The sequence below is a fragment of the Mauremys mutica genome, chromosome 10 (genome assembly GCF_020497125.1).
Source record: "Mauremys mutica isolate MM-2020 ecotype Southern chromosome 10, ASM2049712v1, whole genome shotgun sequence".
NCBI lineage: Eukaryota > Metazoa > Chordata > Testudines > Geoemydidae > Mauremys > Mauremys mutica.
Window position 1 is genome coordinate 59,791,714 of NC_059081.1, and position 20,221 is coordinate 59,811,934.

Below are 20,221 nucleotides of genomic sequence, written 5' to 3' on the forward strand. Positions count from 1 at the left end.
AAGTTTTTCTTCTTGTTGCTCCAGAACCAGAACTCTCTAAAGCCTGTTTCACAGACCTGGGCAGATGGGTGCCATTGGACCCCATGTGGGAGAGTCTCCTGCATCTTTTCGTTATAGGCCAACAGTTTTCCTCCACACATTCCAACTTCTCTTCCCCATGCAACTCCCACAGCTATGTTACAATAATCTCATGGTGGAGAGAATCTTCTAGGACTTTGTGCTGCTCTGAATGGATGTTTCCAAACTAGGAAAACCCTGGAACTAGCAGCTGGGATTAACCAAAACCAGCTAACACTAGTGCTGTCAAGCGATTTAAAAAATGAATCGTGATTAATCGCACTGTTAAACAATAATAGAATCCCATTTATTTAAATATTTTTGGATGTTTTCTACATTTTCAAATATATTGATTTCAATTACAACAAAATACAAAGTGTACAGTGCTCACTTTATATTATTTTTATTCCAAATATTTGCACTGTAAAATGATAAATGGAAATAATATTTTTCAATTCACCTAATACAAGTATTGTAGAGCAATTTCTTTTTCATGAAAGTTGAACTTATTTTCTATTTTAATGTAGAATTATGTACAAAAATCTGCATTCAAAAATAAAACAATGTAAAACTTTAGAGCCTACACGTCCACTCAGTCCTACTTCAGCCAATCACTCAAACAAGTTTGGTTACAACTTGCAGGAGATAATGCTGCCTGCTTCTTATTTACAATGTCACCTGAAACTGAGAACAGGCATTTGCATGGCATTGTTGTAGCCAACATTGCAAGGTATTTATGTGCCAGATATGTTAAACATGCTTTTGCCCCTTCATGCTTCAACCACCATTAGGACATGCGTCCATGCTGATGATGAGTTCTGCTCGATAACAATCCAAAGCAGAGCAGACCGACACATGTTCATTTTCATAATCTGAGTCACATACCACCAGCAGAAGGTTGATTTTATTTTTTGGTGGTTCAAGTTTTGTGGTTTCCCCATTCCACACCTCGTTCCTCTCAGACTTTGGACAGCACTTCAGATTCTTAAATCTTGGGTCAAGTGCTGTAGCTATTTTCAGAAATCTCACATTGGTACCTTCTTTGCATTTTGTCAAATCTTCTGTGGAAGTGTTCTAAAAATGAACAACATGTGCAGGGTCATCATCCAAGACTGGTAGAACACGAAATATATGGCAGAATGCAGGTAAAACAGAACAGGAGACATACAATTCTCCCCCAAGGGGTTCAGTCACAAATTTAACTAACACATTTTTTTTAAACGAGCATCATCAGCATGGAAGCATGTCCTCTGGAATGGTGGCTAAAGCATGAAGGGGCATAAAAAAGTTTAACATATCTGGCACATAAATACCTTGCAATGTCAGCTACAAAAATGTCATGTGAATGCCCGTTCTCACTTTCAGGTGAAATTGTAAATAATAAGAAGGCAGCAGTATCTCCTGTAAATACAAACTTGTTTGTCTGAGTGATTGGCTGAACAAGTAGTAAGACTGAGTGGACTTGTAGGCTCAAGTTTTACACTGTTTCATTTTTGAGTGCAGTTATGCAACAACAAAATCTATGTATGTAAGTTACACTTTCATGATAATGAGATTGCACTACAGTACTTGTATGAGGTTAATTGAAAAATACTATTTGTTTATCATTTTCCAGTGCAAGTATTTGTAATAAAAAATATAAAGTGATCACTGTACACTTTGTATTCTGTGTTGCCATATTAATCAATATATCTGAAAATGTAGAAAAACATCCAAAAATATTTAATAAATTTCAATTAGTATTCCATTGTTTAACAGTGAGATTAATTTTTGAGTTAATTGCATGAGTTAACTGCGATTAATCAACAGCCCTAATTTAAACATTCTTGACTTTGGTTAGACTAGATGCTAAATGGTGCTAAAACATTTTACCTAACATTTTCAAATGCTCATTGTAGACAAACCCAATAGAAAGTTTATGAGTGGTCATTTCCCCACCTACTTCCCCTAGTGGTTGAGTGCATCGCCTCAATTGTATATTTGGCCCCTGCTAATCCAATATTCAAGTTCCTCAGTCTTCCATCTACTGTGTAGTCACTGAATTCAGGTTGGCAGAGTTCAAAGAAGGGTTAGAAATGGTGGTCATTGCATCCTAATTACTTATATCCTTCACTTGCAATGTTCTTCACTTCCTGTGTCGAATTGTGTTGCTGTCAGAAAACTGCAGCATTCCAATGCAGAGGTATCTGCATTTCAATCTTGGAAGATTAGGGTGAGAAGAGACCGCAGGAAGTCATCTAGTCCAACCCCCTGCTCAAAGCAGAGTCAACCCCAACTAAATCATCCCAGCCAGGGCTTTGTCAAGCCTGACCTTAAAAACCTCTAAGGATGGATATTCCACCACCTCTCTAGGTAACCCATTCCAATCCTGGGTGTCCTTTGTATAGGCAGTTTGTATAGCAGCATTAATTCCAAAGCAATTTACAAGCCTATCACATCATTGTTGTCTCCTTAAGGCTGCCAGCAGACAAACTAAATTCCATGTAAGTTTAATAAGATGGACTCAAAGCAATGCTTTAGTTTTAGATCTGGGCAAGATGTGCTTTTTGCTAGGAGATCTAGTTCTTCTCAACACCTTCTGCAGTCATGGCCCATGTTATCTTTAACACCAAGAGAGTTTGTTCTTTTGGGGTGTTGTCGTTTTGAGCTATTGTTTAGGAAACACCAGCACATCCACCCACCTCCCTCTCTAAATGAGATACAATCATAGAATCATAGAATATCAGGGTTGGAAGGGACCTCAGGAGGTCATCTAGTCCAACCCCCTGCTGAAAGCAGGACCAATTCCCTACTAAATCATCCCAGCCAGGGCTTTGTCAAGCCTGACCTTAAAAACCTCTAAGGAAGGAGATTCCACCACCTTCCTAGGTAACCCATTCCAGTGCTTCACCACCCTCTGAGTGAAAAAGTTTTTCCTAATATCCAACCTAAACCTCCCACACTGCAACTTGAGACCATTATTCCTTGTTCTGTCATCAGGTACCACTGAGAACAGTCTAGATCCATCCTCTTTGGAACCCCCTTTCAGTAAGTTGAAAGCAGCTATCAAATCCCCCCTCATTCTTCTCTTCTGCAGACTAAACAATCCCAGTTCCCTCAGCCTCTCCTCATAAGTCATGTGCTCCAGCCCCCTAATCATTTTTGTTGCCCTCCGCTGGACTCTTTCCAAGTTTTCCACATCCTTCTTGTAGTGTGGGGCCCAAAACTGGACACAGTACTCCAGATGAGGCCTCACCAATGTCGAAAAGAGGGGAATGATCACATCCCTCAATCTGCTGGCAATGCCCCTACTTATACAGCCCAAAATGCTGTTAGCCTTCTTGGCAACAAGGGCACCCTGTTGACTCATATCCAGCTTCTTGTCCACTATAACTCCTAGGTCTTTTTCTGCAGAACTGCTTCCTAGCCACTCAGTCCCTAGTCTGTAGCAGTGCATGGGATTCTTCTGTCCTAAGTGCAGGACTCTGCACTTGTCCTTGTTGAACCTCGTCAGGTTTCTTTTGGCCCAGTCCTTTGTCTAGGTCCCTCTGTATCCTATCCCTACCCTCCCGCGTATCTACCACTCCTCCAAGTTTAGTGTCATCTGCAAACTTGCTGAGAGTGCAGTCCACACCATCCTCCAGATCATTTATGAAGATATTGAACAAAACTGGCCCCAGAACCGACCCTTGGGGCACGCCACTTGAAACGGGCTGCCAACTAGACATGGAACCATTGATCACTACCCGTTGAGCCCGAGGATCTAGCCAGCTTTCTATCCACCTTATAGTCCAATCATCCAGCCCATACTTCTTTAACTCACCCCTGTCCAGTCATTGACTTCAGCAGCCAGTGGTTATACCCACAAAAAGCAAATTTCAGGCCCTCATCTCCACTTAGTGCTCCCACTAACCCCAGACCTCTCTCATTCTGCCTGGAGAGCTCAGACAACAGTCCTGATTGGACTGATTTCAATCTTCTTTAAAAAGCCCTGGATGACTAAGTGAAATGATGTTGAGCCAATTGTTTTAATTAAAAGAACCCCATTTTCTCCTCAAATAGAATTACACCCCAGGTAGCCACAACACCAGCTCTCAATGCTGTCAAGTAAACCAACAGGTAGCCTGTTTGCCAGTTACCAGAGTATTACATCCAGCTTCTTCAGCACATTTTCAGCTGGAGTCTGTTGCATTCACCCAGGCGTTTATAGCCCAATTTATTAATGATTCTCTTAATACAACAGCTACAAACGTCACTATGTCACTTCAAAAGACGGTGAAGCTTATACATTTTGGCAGAACACTGCCCTTCCCCCCCAAAATGTAGCATAGGGCTCGTCAATTAGAAGGAAAAGCGGTTTCACTCAGCTCCAAGATGAGCATTGGTTTCCTATGAGGGTGACTCCTGCAACTTTGCACTGCATATTTTAAAGCTTACGTTTTTAAAAAAGTCCCACATTGCTACATATTTTAAATACTTTGTCCCAATATGGTCTGATTATTGTTAAGTAGGGAGTTGTTGCCAATAAAGTTTCTACACACTGTATTTCATAAAGGGCTGGAGGATGAACAGAGGAAAAGCCTCCTCTGTTCCAACTCGCAGCTAAGAAACCACAAAGCCACAAGCATGGCCCAGGGTCAGCATAGGTGCTGGAACTAGAGGTGTGGGGGGCTGCAGCACCCTCTGGCTTGAAGTGGTTTCCATTATATCCAGGGTTTACGTTTGGGTCAATGCCTGTCAGCACCCCCACTATAAAAATTGTTCCAGCACCCCTGTGTGTCAGTGCACTAAGCTCCATTCTAGTCATCTATCTAAAAGGGCCCTATTCAGCAGAGATTTAGGACCTTATTTCTGAGCAGGAGAACCTGCCGCCCCCATTGACTTCAATGACTTCTCAGTCCCTGTGAAAGATAGGCCCTGAATTTCTGCAGGAGTTGGCCATTAAAGTCTGCAGGATTCTCCGAGCTAGGAACCGATGCTGAGAAACACTAATTCCCTTTTGTTCCCTCAGTCAGATCTTTTTTTCTGTACCGTGAAGTGCTATGGCATATGTAGGCACCTCCCACGCACATGCTCAAGCCTGGAAGGTAGCTCTGGGAGGGGGTGGGCTAATATCTGAGCTGCGTATTCCTGGATATATGTATACTCTCAAAAGCTGACTGACAACTGCCCATCCTGGCTCCTCTGCCTATCAATTCTCAGCTGTCTGAGCACTGAGAACAAAAAATCCCAGGCTCCTCTTAACATTCTAACACTGACTGAGCTGAAACACAAACATGCCCTGGGCAGGGATCTGAACTTTTCTCATCCCCAATATCCGTTCCCACCTTTACCTACCCCACTAACACTGCTCAGATCAGCTCTCTAGGGCTGAGTGCAAGGTAGGGGAAAACCCTATAAATACAACAACAGGGTCAACAGAGAGGTGACACTGAAGGCTATAAGGAAAGTGAATTTGAGTGGACACTCTGGACACCAAAATGAGTGGGGAAGGCCACAAGCTTTTGAGTCCTGAGCACTTTTGCTCAATATTTTAACCTTTATCAGAAGCCCACAGCAGACTCTGCAGCAAGCCAAGTGTGAATGAAACGAAGTTCAAGACTGATTTTGGAGGCTAGCTGTATAAATCTCAGAGATGGGCACTATCTAGCCAGAGGCAGCAGCAAGCAGAGCCGAGTGCCCCCCCTTTAAAGCACGTAAGCTCAGACTAGAGCAGGCCCACCAGAGGCAGTAACTATTGGCTGGCTGGAGGAAACTTAAGGTACACAAGCTGCTCCATCAAAGAAGTTCTGTTTGAAATTTTCTACCAGGCTCAGCCTGGGTTTGTTAGAGGCAGCAGGTCCCACCCCATGATCCTCTGGCTTTGGGAAGAAGTTTTTGTGGTAAAGTGCCTGGATAAGAGGCAAGATATCAATTTCACCAGTTTAACTTTGCCCATCTCTAACTATGATGCTGTCACAAGCATTCATTTTTGGGGTGCAAAGGTCAGTCCAGTAATTCTGATGCTTATTTTCCCCCACCGCAGTGGTGTTTTGTGCCATAGCTTCTCCACTTGGAAGTCTTCCTGGGGAAAGCCAGCTCTAATGCTGGGTTTAGAAACAATGCTACGCCTCTATGGATTGTCATGTTCTGCAGCAAACTTTGCCTTCAAACAGCCACAACAAAACAACAAATCCACCCCTTAATTTTCTACACTCTATTTTCCTAATTAGGTGGGTGGGAGAACAAATGTCCACATGCAGAAAGTAGGTGGGCACATGCTGGATAAATCCCATACTCCCAATACTTGGCATGGAAACATGCAGCCATTATGCCTTCTAAATGTCAGGGAACTAGCTCCAACTCTGAGAGGTGCCAGACACCTGCTCCCATTACTCCCAGCTTTGCCTTCTGCTGTTGTATCTTTCACTCACAGGCCTTGCTGTAATTCCACTCTGCACAATCCGAGCCTTAAAATTAGGGTTCTGAGTGGTGTTCAGAACCCTGCCTCCTATCTTCTGTGCATTATGAAATGCAAACGCAAACCTGGAGTGGCAGAACCCAAAATAGGAATCACCCCATTGGTATGTCTGTGCCATCCTGGGCACTAACACCCCTCAATACTGACTCTGCAAACCAGCAAGCAGCATGGTTTAAGATCTGGAGGCATTTGAAAAGCCTTAGCTATAGCACACAGAGTAAGCAACTAACACTTAAATGGAAGTGTGACACTGGTAAACCAAGTGCCAGCTCTGGCCAAGGTGGAAGGTATTAGCTAAGAACTGACAAACTCGTAGCGTAAACCAAACCAGCTCACGTATATATTACCTATTTTGAACAAAGCTATCAGTCTTGTAAGAACGTATGTAGTGTTTAGACTCTGTGGAATGCTTGTCAGTTGATGCATGCATTAATCTTGCTTGTAACGTCTGTATTCTGTGCTACATATCTCCTTATAAGTTTTGCTTTATAACTTTGAAAATATGTTTGCTCTGAACTTGTGAGCCCAGACACAGGAATGGTCTCCCCCCACCCATCCAGGAGGACTATCAAAAATGAAGTGGGCCCTCAGAAGGCACAAGCTTTGTTAAGTGCCCCATCCACCCACGGAGAAGTACGTGCAGAAGGCCTCATCCCATTGGTTTGAATTCTAGAGATGGAAATAAAAATAGTGGACATGAAAGTTTGCTGTTTAAACTCTCCCAGGGCAAGAAACACTAAACTAAAGTAGAGACCCTCGGGGTCGACCTGGTTTGACCTGAAAGACATTTTGAATGGACAGATCACGACAACTCTATCACTCTTAGGATTTAGATTGTAACTCATTTGTATGTACATGCTTGTTTGAACCTATAAATAACTCATTTCTTTTCTCTAGTTAAAGCAACTTAATAGTTGATTACAGGATTGGCTACCGGCACTCTCTTTGGTGTAAGATCTAGGGTACCAATTGACCTGGGGTGAGTGACAGATCTCTTGGAAGGAAGCAACCTAAATATTGTGTGATTTTTGGTGTAAGTGACCGTTTATCAAAGTCCAGCTTGCCTAGGTGCCAAGATAGACTGGAGAGTCTATGGGGACTGTCTGTGACTCCATGGTAAGACTGTTATAATGATTCAGGAGTTCACATTCATTACTGAGTTGGTGAAATCTAATTATAGAACATACCACCAGTTTGGGGTGTCCGCCTTGTTTTTGGTGGTCTTCCCTGAGGTAGGTACTCATGGTCAGGAGCCACTTCAGACAGCATGACAGGAAGTGTCTGTAGAACACATCTAGAGATTTCTGTAAACTGCAAGACTGTATCAGAGAGGTGGAGTCACCCAAATCGTCCTTTGAATACAGGGGATGAAACCTCCCCTCTGACACATGTCAACATATCGGGGATGAGCAAGGAATCAGGGCTGTCAAGGGGAAAGACGGACCTGATGGAAGACCATAGGCTGGCTCCGCACAAGTCAGTGAATCCTGTCCCAGCTTCCTGAGCGCTGTGGTCCTTGGCTAATGCAGGTGCTGGATGGTTTCCTGCACAGGAGAGGCAGGCTTTCTCCTGCCCACCATGAAGGGGTGTCTGTACACACTGCCCCACGGAGCATGTGGCAAGGCAGAGCCAAAATATCTACCAGTCGTTGCTCCCCTTCAAATGAGGCAGTGGTAGCCACTGCTGCAGTTCAGACACGCTCTGGTGAGCCCACCAGACTGATTATCTCAATACAACCCTGTTACAGAGCCACTGTTTCCACAAGGGCTGCTTTTCCTTATCAGCGCCCTTCGCTGAGAACAGAACCGTGCCATCTTAATGCAGAGGTGGCAGTGCTTTTGTTAGAACAAAATCTGCCATTGTGGGAACCTTGGGCACTGGTGCACCTTGGTCCCTACTATTCTCTGCCCGTGGCACATACCAGTCTAGTCTCCTGTGGGCTGTACTACCTTGGTCTCTTTTCATTTACTGGCTTTAGCGTGCGGCTGCTGGGTGGCGTTGATGGGCTGTGATATGCAGGAAGTCAGACTACATGATCTGGTGGTCCCTTCTGACCTTAAATTCCATGGCTCCATGCCTTGCCTTCACTCGGTTTCAAAACTCACATTACGTCTTCCAGGCTGCCTGTAAGTTTCAGGTCCCTTGGCAACCTCAGCTGGTCACTTTTCTGTGGACTGATCTCTCCAACATCTGATTCTGTCACTTACTTTTAAGCTGTTATATAGGAACTTAGTTTCCTTCTGGGAAGCACAAAAATTGATCAAACCACCCATTGTTCCATTATTTCTTCTCTGTATCACATGTAGAGTACCCACCAGAATCCCAGGGTGCTAGGGCCTGTGCAAACATAGCAAAGACGTGATCCCTGCCCTCTTCGATTTATAAGACAAGAAACAACAGGTGGATAGCGACAGACAGACAAGGGGGCACAAGGACACAGTGAGACAACCCCAGTCATATTGAGAACCATGCTATGGTGACCTAAATAAACAGTAATTTTATATAGAAAGATGATAGATTATTATCAGCTTCAGAGCACGTCCCAGCCACATCTTTTTCTAGCTGACTTGCTTAGTACAACCCTTTAGTACATGCTGCAGCTACTATGGGCTAGTATCACTGAAAGACAAACTCTTTCGTACATTCACTACCAAGTACATTATGATTTTTATTCAATATTTCGAAACATAAAAATATTATGTAATAATAGATGGAAAAGAGGAGAGAGAGACCTTAGTAGTCAGATGTGTACAGGCCAGATTTAATCTCTGCTTCCAGTATAAATCAGGAATAAATTGCTGACACGTCTACAAACACCAAATGGTTTTCAGAATCTTTTAGTCTGGCTGCTAAGAAGCTCAGACCCTTGTATTCTCAGGATCCATGTGGATTTCCACTTCTGGAGTATTAGCTTCTTTTCAACCAGTGCAATCCACAGGATCTGTTTGTCTTGGAACCAGAAAAAGCTGGCTGTCTATTTCACCCAGTGTGAATAAGGGCAGATTTATATTTTCAAACAGAACTGTAAAGAATAGCTGTTGCCTGATGCCAGAAACAACCATGCCTCCCCTTGATATCGCCAGGCAGTCTACAGATTGACTTTTTTTTGAAGATACCAGCAGTCTAAAACTTGAGGGCCCTTTAGAGATCAACTGTCACAAAGGAAGCAAAAGGGATTCTGGTAGGGACTTGCAAAAAGATTCAAGATTATGACTGCATAACGTATGGTCTTGGAGAGCTGCCCAATCTCAGCTTATACAGGAAACATTAGCACAGCCAATTGTGCTATAAGCAACAGAAACAAAACAGGATCCTTCCTGAGTCTGTTGAACAATATCTAGTTTCAGGGGGAGGGGAAGAAAAGGGAAGTCAGGATAATGGAGAAGGAAGGGGCCGATCCAGTGAGTAATAATGGAAGGAAAGGAGATGAGTGCTTGGGATTCCAGGGATGATGTAAAACTGAAATGAGAGCATCTAGATTCCACTAATCTTATCTATTTCCTCTTCCCACAGCTGCAGCCAGTCCAGCGCCCTGAAATTCATGTGACTAGCAGGTCCATCTCACTTGGAGTGTAAGCACAAAAGCAACACCTGCTTTTGTTATAGCAAAAGAAAAACAAATATATGATGGCAGAGGAGGAAGAATGCCACATATTTTAGATGGCTTTACCCTGTGCCTGAATGCAATCCAAAGCTTCAAGAGACTGGCAGCATACGTTCATTGTCCCTAATACATCTAAAATACAGACAGGCCAACAGTACAGGCACAAACCCCAACCCCTTTAAATGTCATGAAGGGAGAAAAGGGAGGGGGGTGTTTGGATTGAGTCCCTGGATATGAATACAACTTTGGGTCTAGGTTGGATACACAACTGGAAAGGATCTAGTTTTCTAGTCCCAACAGAGAGAGCCAGAATCTTTTAACAGACTTTCATGGGAGATTTCAGATAAAGGTTTCCACCATTCAGGATGGCAGAAGGGTCATGAAATTAGCGGATTATGAAATTTCCATGAAATCTTCATGTGACTTTGGTGCTGTCAGATGCAAACCCAAACCACAGCCCTGATTTGGCTTTGAACCCACACCCCAGAAAATATGGATCCACACCCAATATAAACGCTACTCCCTTGTCTCACTCTATGGATGGGCAACTGATGAGTCCCTGTAGATGATGAGACTCCATGTTTTCAATCCCAGTTTTCAAAGGATTGAAACTAGTCTCTTACTATCTAACAGGTCACACAATTTTTTCCTCACTCCCTTTGATACATGTGTAGCATTTCTGCAATATTAATTTCACTGTCAAAGATGCTGTCTCTCTTCATTATCAGACATTTTATAGAATAGCTTCTCTTCTCTCTAACTTCTGTATCTTAATACTTTACTCAAGCAGCATGTACTCACTCATTTTCCTTTCAACCTGCAGCGCAGCCATGCAAGCGTAATTCACCAGATGAGACAGCTACAAAAAACAGCTTAATTGTGAATTTAGGTGATCCAACTATGCCAGAAGTTTTTCTCTACTTTATCTGTAGTATGTTGTGCACAGCATTTACTCTGTACTCTTTTGGCAGTATTTTCTCATAGGAGAGCTGGCTGAAATCATTCAAGTTTCAAAATTGCAGCAAAATTTAAAGTTTACAAAATAAATGGGAAAAATCTTGACAAAGTTTTCATGAATTTTCAAGATGCCATACATGTGAGCTACACCTCTGGGGGGAGGAGGGGAGAACTGGTTATATTTTATTGGGATATTTGAGAAAATATGTAATCTACGTGGTTATCATAAGGCAGGTCTCTGGCAGATAACTTGTCTCTCACATGAGACATCTCACCCTACTTGACATTGCTAATTAAAGGCTTCCTAAAGAGAGTCCAGAAAGGCAACCCTTTCATATGGCAGCACCATTCCTTCCTCATCCTATGCTACAAAAAACCAACCCATGTATTCTGAGAGAGAACAAACAAGTTCATTGAACTCCAATGCTGGAAAGACAGGTGCAATCAGAGGGCCATAGCTACAAAGGCCCCAGAGCCTATCCAGCAGCTTGGGGGGGGAACAGTCAGCCATGCCTAACTCAGTTTGAACTTTCTACACCGGCTCTTTTAGTTTTCTGCCGCACAGAAAGCGAAACCTATGGAAAAGTAACAAAAGTGATAGTTCTGACCTGATACTCCAGGGTCCTCTATCCCACCACGTCCTCAGTGCTCATAGCGCACACTCGCGCTCTCTCCCCGCCCCCTCAGTGGGACTACAGGGTCAGCCAGTGCTGAGGGAAGCATTTGTCTTTACACAGCTACTATCTCACAGAGCTGGGGCCACTTATATCTTCCAGCTGTGGTTCAGAACCAGTCATTAGCTGCTGCTTAGCTGAATCAGGTGGCTCCCAACGCCTCCCTGGGCTGGGGCTTGGTCCTCCCTGGCACCACAGGCCCTTAAAGGGGCAGACTGCCCTGCTACAGGCCCAATTCTGTCCCAGTGCAAGTCTATTGTATCCATGCTATGCCGAAGTCAATGGAGTTATATCTGCTTACGCCAAGACTAAATTTGGCTCCGTAGGTATGATATTTTAGCTCCTGAGCCTTCATCTAAACTAGTGGGCATCATCATGTGCATAAGAAAGGTCCTTGACAGCTGTATTGCCTGGAATGGCACTGCAGTGGTGGACAACGTTGGTAATTCCAGGAAGACCAAATCATAGAGATGACATATGTTCAGGAACAATATAACCATGGCGGTTTGGAGGGCAGGGGTCTGTACTTGGAAGACAACCAATTTTCACCTGAGACAGGGATGCAAGGTTGTGAAATGAGGGAGAAGAACTCCAAAAAGCAAGGAGAGACATGATTGTGGGGATATTCTGCATGGACCTAACTTTTCCTTTTCCTTGGCAGCATGGAAGCAGCTTGAAAAAGAGACAGACTAAAACCATGCCATAGATATGACACACACAGTTCTGTAGCATTGAAGGGGAGCCTCTCAGCTCAGGTACCCTGCATTAGAAGGGCTTATTTGCAGTGTTGGTGAAGCTGCGTTGGTCCCAAGATATCAGAGAGACCAGAGGGGTGAGGGAGCCTCTTTTGTTAGAGCAGCTTCTGTGGGTGAAAGAGAGAAGCCTTCAAGCTACACAGAGCTCCTCTTTAGGTCTGGGAAAGGTACTCAGAGCATCTCAGCTAAATACAAGCATGAACAGAAAACAATTTGGTCCTCCTTGTATTTAGCTGAGACACTTTGAGTCCCTTTCCCAGACCTGAAGAAGAGCTCTGTGTAGCTTGAAAACTTGTCTCTCCCCCCATCAGAAGTTGGTTCAATAAAAGATATTCCCTCACCCAACGTGTGTCTTTAGAAGAGTGATTTCTCCCCTTAAATCCTTTTCCTTGACATGTCAAAAGCTTTAGGCACACCAGTCTCTAGTAAGAGAGCATGTGATCCAATCTGGCACTTTGTCCACCAGCAGGAGGCTCTGCTGCCGGCTATTCTCAATCCAATTTAGGTTGGCATCTATGGCGGGTTGCAACTGACACACTGTGCCACATGATGAGTGGGAACATTACCACACTAACAAATTAGCAGGAAAGCTGGTCTGCCGGAATACCAATATCTGGATAAAGCTTAAGTGTTAAGGGTAGGATCCCTGTCCAAAAATGTTGAAATGACAGCCTGGCTCCAGCTTGCCCATCTACAGAAATTACGTCACACATGTGCCAGCTGGGCTTTGTAAACCCCGAAGTCGCTTCCAGAGCCATATGGAAGTGCAGTTTTGCTCCAGTGAATCAGGTTCCACAAAGAATAGGAGAAGTATAAGCAGATCTCCATGGGAAACCCTCATGAACCTCAGCTAATTGGGTTTGTGTGGCTGCTGTTTTTCTTGCTGAATGCCTTGTGTAGCTGGGAAGCCAAATCTGAGCCCTTCTATGGCTTCTATGCCACAGAAAATGTTGACTGCTTACTGTATGGGGAATTTTGTAATGGAAAAAGGTTAGAATCCAATTGTGACTGACCCTGTGCAGAGGCACAAAGGGATGGGAGAAGAGGCTCCACCCCTATTCCACATCAGCTACTGGAGTTGGGCTGGCTTGGGAGGATAATGCATGGCACGGTGCACACTGCATTGTGTTAAAGGGTGTGCCAGCCACCCCACACTCCCTACACAGACACTATCGCTGGATCGCCAGAATGCATTCATGGATTCCACGGGCTGCAGAGCTCCTCTGCTCACACATCCTCAACAAAGGCTGCAACTTGACCACCACAGTATAGAGCGGACCATCCTGAAGACCCTGTGTCTAGTCCTGAGAGGTGCTGAGTGCCCTCTGCTCTCACAGAATAGGGCTCGCTGGTTCCAGTGAGAATCAACAGAAGCTCCTGCATCTTTTGCACGATGCTCATTGCACCCAATAAAGCGCTAATATTTGTCATGCAGCAGGGGTCACACTTTGTGATCAGCGCCAGAGCAATTTGATTGGCATCCCATTTAGATCTAATTCTCACTAAATTAGGCTTTTCTCCTTAATTGAAAGATATACCTGACATCTGGCTTGTGCAGATGACTTGTGATAAAGGAGTATATTTTTAGCATCCTTTCAAATACTGTTAGTATCCCTAATGAATGAATACTGGGTTTTTTGGGGGGGAGGTAGGGGAGAAGCTTAGTCTAAATTTGCAGAGTCCATCTGAAGTGTTTTGAGAAATTCTTCAAAGGTACATGTTACACTTTAAAACTTGGAAATATTTTCCAGACAAGATAATATCTCAAGGCAATGTTTAATGGGCCTTTGAAAAAATGTAAATTAAAACCGCAAAAAGTGTGTCAGTCATTTTCGCTACAGTTAACGTATTTGATCCAAAAGAGAAAGCAAGCACAGATCTGCAAGAGTTTGTATTTCTGCAGTGTGGGTTAGCTTCTATGTGTATATTTATATTATATATTTATAATGTTTGGGGGAAGACAGATGCAACTTGCTGAATTCCAAGTGTCCTTCAGTAGCTGGAACATTGCACTCTAATACATTCTGATTAGTCAGATTACTTATTTGTCACATATGTTGGTAATGCAAGGAAATGTATTCAGTCCAAAATTAATCCAGGCAGCCAGCCATGGACAGATGAATGAAAGTGACCAAAAGCAGATTGGAACAGAAAGCAATGGGAGGGAAGGACCTTTAAGGTGGTTTAGGCTCCAAATATATCAGATAAAAGGCTTAAGGGAGCAAACATCAACATTTCCCAATAAAGAATGTAGAAATCCTTCTCCTTCTGGTCTTGTGCAGCGACCCTGGCTTGAGAGACCACTGCATAATTTCTCCTTTTCTATGTTTGTATGTTTCACTTTCGTGACCCATCTATCCACCACTGATCCAAGGATGGAGGAGAAAAAGCAGCTAGAGTGCTGGCAAGCTGTTCACCAGAGATTTGGAGAATACATGGATTCTCTGGCACGGCCTGTTAAGGATGCCTGTTTTGGGAGGAACAGGAGGGCTGAAAGCTTTGCCACCCTTGTGCTGAGCTGCCGCTCTCTGGAGCTCAGCAAGGGTGTGAATGCAGAGAACTACACCTGGGCCACTAGCCACCAGCCCCACCCCTTCCAGCCAAGGCTCCATCCCTTCTGTGCCCCTCCCGCCCTGCTGCAGCCCAGATCCCCCCCAACCGCAGCCACTGGCACCTACCCCAGGCTAGCAGCCCCAGCCGCCCCAGACCCAGAGTGCCAGGCAGGCAGGTGGCACATCCCAGCCCTGGAGCACCAGGAGGGTAGGCCACTGCACAGGGGAACTGGGGAGAGTGGGTCGGAGCGGTGAAAGGAGGGGGATCCATACTTGTCCCATTGTCTGGTGGTGGTGGGTGGTGGCAGTAAACTGCTTGGGAGGGGGTGGTTCTTCAGTTCGATATGGGAGGGTTCAGAGCTGTCAATCAGATGGCATTTTTAGCATAGGCAGCTCATTCAGACTGTCCCCATCCAGAGAAGACATTCACCTGCTGGGACATCAGGGAAGTTGCACTGCTCCAGTAGAAGCAAGTAAGCGGGACTGGACCTTTAAATATTTTCTGGAATATGCGTCCTTAGGAGCAAACTTTTTCCAAGCCATCCCCACCCTGGCTGGGTGTGGATATCTCTCTGTAACCTGGAAGATGCCTTCAGGCCACACAACTGACTCAGACTCTCCCTTTTCTGGGATTTAGCCAGGGAGGTGAGGCCTCACCATATTGGGATAACCATGTTGGACTCTGCATTAAGTTTCATTGCTTTGCCTCAAGGAAATGGTGTATTCCTCCTCAGAATCAACTCAGCCATCCCTAGCTGTGCAACACAGCCACAGCTGAGGCCTAGACTGGCTCTTGTAAGATGTATTTGGGGCTATTACTATAGATTAGGGGTGGGCAAACTTTTTGGCCTGAGGGCCACATCGGGTTTCCAAAATTGTATGGAGGGTTGGCTCCCACCTCCTATCTGACTCCCCCTGCTTCTCGCCCCTTAACTGCTCCGCCCCGGGATCCCTGCCCTGTCCAATCACCCCTTCTCCCTGACTGCCCCCCCAGGATCCCTGCCCCTGACTTCCCCCTGCTGCCCCATCTAACCCCCGCTCCTTCCTGACTGCCCCCCTGGAACCCCTGCCTCATTCAACCCCCCATTCCCCACCCTCTGACTGCCCCAACCCCTATCCACATCCCCGCCCCCTGACCACCACCCCAAACTCCCCTGCCCTCTATCCAACCTCCCCGCTCCCTGCCCCCTTACCGTGCTGCCTGGAGCACCGGTGGCCGGCAGTGCTACAGCCGCGCTGCCCAGAGCTCCGGGACAGGCAGCTGCGCCGCCCGTCTGGAGCCAGCCACACACCGCGCAGCACAGAGCACCGGGTCAGGCCGCGTCTCTGCAACTGCGCTGCCCAGCAAGAGCTCGCAGCCCTGCCACCCAGAGCATCGGGCCAGCGGCGCAGTGAGCTGAGGCTGCAGGGGAGGGGGAACAGCGGGGGAGGGGCCCGGGGCTAGGAGCTATGGGGCTGGGCAGGATGAGGCCCACGGACCGTAGTTTGCCCACCTCTGCTCTAGAGTGTGGTGATATTTTTAAAAAAATGGAAATCAAATATTTCATTATTTGATCACTTTTGTTGATTTTATTTCTTCCCTCTGAGAAGGGAAGCTGAAATCCCTGAGGCCAGGAAGGCGTCAAAGGAATTTCAAATCCTAGACTAATACATTTTGGTCTTACTTATACCACAGTAAATCCAAAATAACTCCATTGACTTCATTGGATTTACTTTTACGTTTACACTGGTATTTCAGAGCTCAGAATTGGAACATAATATTGTCTGAGACCTCCAGCTGTTCCTGTACAAAGGGTTTTACGTAATGCAGTCTTTCCTCTCTCCCCTCTTATGGCCTCACATACACTTTGAATAGGAAGGGTAACAGAATAGAACCCCATATTAGAGGCCCCTCACAATCCCAAGAGATGTAATTGTCCCAGCTTGCTTTCCAACCCTTCATTACAAGACTTGAGTAAAAAATTATATATCCCTCTCCCCCATTCCTTGCTACAGTAATACTGTCAGCTCATGAGACAGGGGTGGGCAAACTACGGCCCACGGGCCACATCCAGCCCAACGGACCCTCCTGCCCAGACCCTGAGCTCCGGCCCGGGAGGCTATGCCCCTCCCCCGCAGCCTCAGATCACTGCACCACCGGCGCAATGCTCTGGGCGGTGGTGCTGCGAGGCCTTACCGGGCAGCACCGCTGCAGAGCCGCGGCCTGACCCGGTGCTCTGTGCTGCACGGTGGTGTGGTGTGGCTGGCTCCCCTAACCAGCCCTCCATACAATTTTGGAAACCCAATGTGGCCCTCAGGCCAAAAAGTTTGCCCACCCCTGTCATAAGAGTTCTCTGGGCTGAAATATTGTAGGTTTAACTTAGGGACTCTAATAAAACTCATTTGTATTAATTGAAGTGACTCCTAGACAGTGCTGCTGTTCACTTCCCAGGGCTTTAACAAGGCAGCATGGCGATTCCCCACTTTACACCTACTCCATCAAAGCCTTTCATCACATCCACGACCCTTTCGCAGGACTGGATAGAACCATTTCAGAATACACCAATAACCTTCCTTGATTGCCCAGATGGGATTGTTCTGACCATGTGTGTCACTCTACTGATTGCCTTGTCTCCACAGCTCTCCCAGACCCTGCTGACCCAGGGACCATAACCCAGATCCAGAATCACAACCTCCATTCACAGAGACCCATGCACACCACTACTGCAACCCTGCCAGGGTGCGCACTGAAGTTCTCACTTACTTTTATGAGTGACCGTTTGACTGTAGACCCCCAAACCACATGTACCCCAGAAAATCGGTTTGTATAAATTCAGCATACAGGCTTGTCTCCCCGATCTCCGTGTTGTCATAGCAACCTGTGTCACAGGCAATCACGTTGGACCTTTCTCCACCTACCATTGCATAGAGTTACAAACGGCAGACACAAAGCTGGGAAAGGGTTAGTCAAACTAGCTTTGTCTTAGGTCTGACACAGAACTCCAGGCTAAGGATGCAGAAGAAACCTAGGGATTTTACACAATCAAACACATTTTAAAGAGACAGGCAGTTATTTTAGAAATAACTTTCATAACAATCTCCGGCCAGTCCCTCCTGATACCTATTCCGCTTCTCGATGGTAGCCTCTCCCTGAGGCACACTTCACCCAGGGACTGTCACCCACTTTAGAGGGTTTCCATCTTGAGGTCTCTTAGGTCTTCTGACATTGGAGAGGATCAGCCAAGAATTCCAAGCTTGGATTAAGCTGTTTAGGAGCCTTCAAATTTTGTCTCTTCTTACCAGCCACCACACAAATGGGCCAATTTCGCTATTGGCCTAAGCAGGCTCAGCTGTATGGTCTTCAGTGGATTTGCAACCGCTCCTGCCAGCAGACACTGTGGTTCAACATGTCTTAGCAACTGCAACCCTTTCAACGTGGCTCCCAACTCTAGACCTACAACTAATTACCCACTTTTCCTTTGTGGTTTCCAGCTCCAGAATTCTCTCCAAGCCATTCAGCTTCAAACAAAGAGGCCTACCACATGCATTCCTAGGGTGCCTTAGAGATAGACAGCCAAAGTCAGCTCTGGCTGCAGCCGCCAACCCCCTAGCACGTCAATGGGAATTGCTTCTGCTTAAACCAGAGCCAAGTTTGGTTCCCCAGGATAGAGGTCTCTTCCCGTTTCGGTGCAACTAGCAGAACATTCTTACATTCCAGCCTCATTCTGCCCATTTATTTCATATTTCAAAAACTAATATTCCCCGTTGGTAAGCATTTCACAATGAGTTATTTGTTTAGTGGCAAAGGAAAGTGATTAAAATACATAACACAGCTAAAATCACATTCTCATCTTCAGCGCTTCTATATAATTCACCATGACGAACAATGAGATTACAGCTCTGGGACTGTATCCAGAGTAAGTTACATTTGTCCTCTTTCCCATTCTTGTTATGCTCTGAGTCAAGACAGTTGAATGATATGTCCCATTTGCACCCCCACTCACAACATTTGTCAGGTTGGTGCATTAATAGAGTTGCCTGACACCATATACATGATATGAATTATTTTTTAATGTTAGGGAAGGTTGTTTGCATAGAAAGCATTCTGTTTGACTAATTCAGCCCTTCCCATTAAAGCTGTAAGCAGGTACGGGTCACCATTATTCCTTTTTACCGCTGTTAAGATCACGTTTTCTGTTCAGAGTCTTTTCTTTAGCGGGGCAAGGGGTGGAATGACAGATGCAGTGTATCATTTTGCTAATTGCAAAGAGAGATGCAGGTGTTAATGAAAACCAGAAAGACTAATATAATATCACCTGCCCTGAAGGACAAATAATTACAGCACATAAACAGCACACTGTTCAATAAACTTGCCGTTAAAACAGCCGCCTATCCCCAAGCAAACAGCTTTGAGAAAAGTTATCTTCTTATGCAAGCACTTGTGTAGGATTGATAGTCATCAACTAACAGCATTTATTTAAGCTTACTTCAAAAGTGGATAAGCTCTGGTAGCTCCTGAGTAAATGCAAATAGGGAAAGCAATGGAAATTAATGAAAAATGCTGGCGAGGCTTCAAAATATATTGTAGAGTCGGGGGAGGCGGGTAGTTATTTACCTACCTTGCTCTCACCAAGAGGAATCTCTCACATGAATACTGAAATGGTCAAATTATTACTAGTGGTGGACCAATTTAGCTGGCCATACCACTGGTTTACGATTTCTTCTGAGTCTTCTTTTGAGAATGTCCTTATTGCCATGTCATCTGCACATAGTAGCATCTCACCTTTTCCCATTGAGTTCTTCCCCGTGGCACAGGCTATCACCGTGATAACAGCCGCAGACTTACGGCTAACATTGGTGCAGTCTTTCACTTCAAAGGGACTTGTTCCAAAACATGTTCAGATCACTGCTGTAGGTGATTTCCGTAGGGCAGTACCATAGTTATTAAATCCTCAGACACTTATTTCCATAGCCATTATGTTTTTGCAAAAACAAAAAAGAAGGAACCCCAAGAACAGGGGGGTTCCCAATGTACCGCACCTTGCTTCAGGAAAGCAAACAGCTTTTATAATTATTCCAACATGACATATCTGTGCATAAAATTAGGCCACTCTAAATACCGGCAGTCAATAAACCCTGTAAGTCTATAAAAGAGCTTTTCAGAACACATTCAATTTTACCTATTGGTATGATGTCAAATAACT

At 45.1% G+C, this 20,221-nt stretch overlaps 1 long non-coding RNA gene across 1 annotated transcript in view; it reads left to right on the forward strand.

Moving 5' to 3' along the window:
• The window catches only part of LOC123378206, a 34,432-nt gene extending 23,390 nt beyond the window's left edge, over window positions 1-11,042 (forward strand). Inside the window, exons 2-3 of the long non-coding RNA XR_006582507.1 lie at window positions 10,010-10,068; window positions 10,924-11,042. This is a non-coding gene — a long non-coding RNA (uncharacterized LOC123378206). The remainder of the gene's footprint in view (window positions 1-10,009; window positions 10,069-10,923) is intronic.
• Window positions 11,043-20,221: the final 9,179 nt, after the last annotated feature.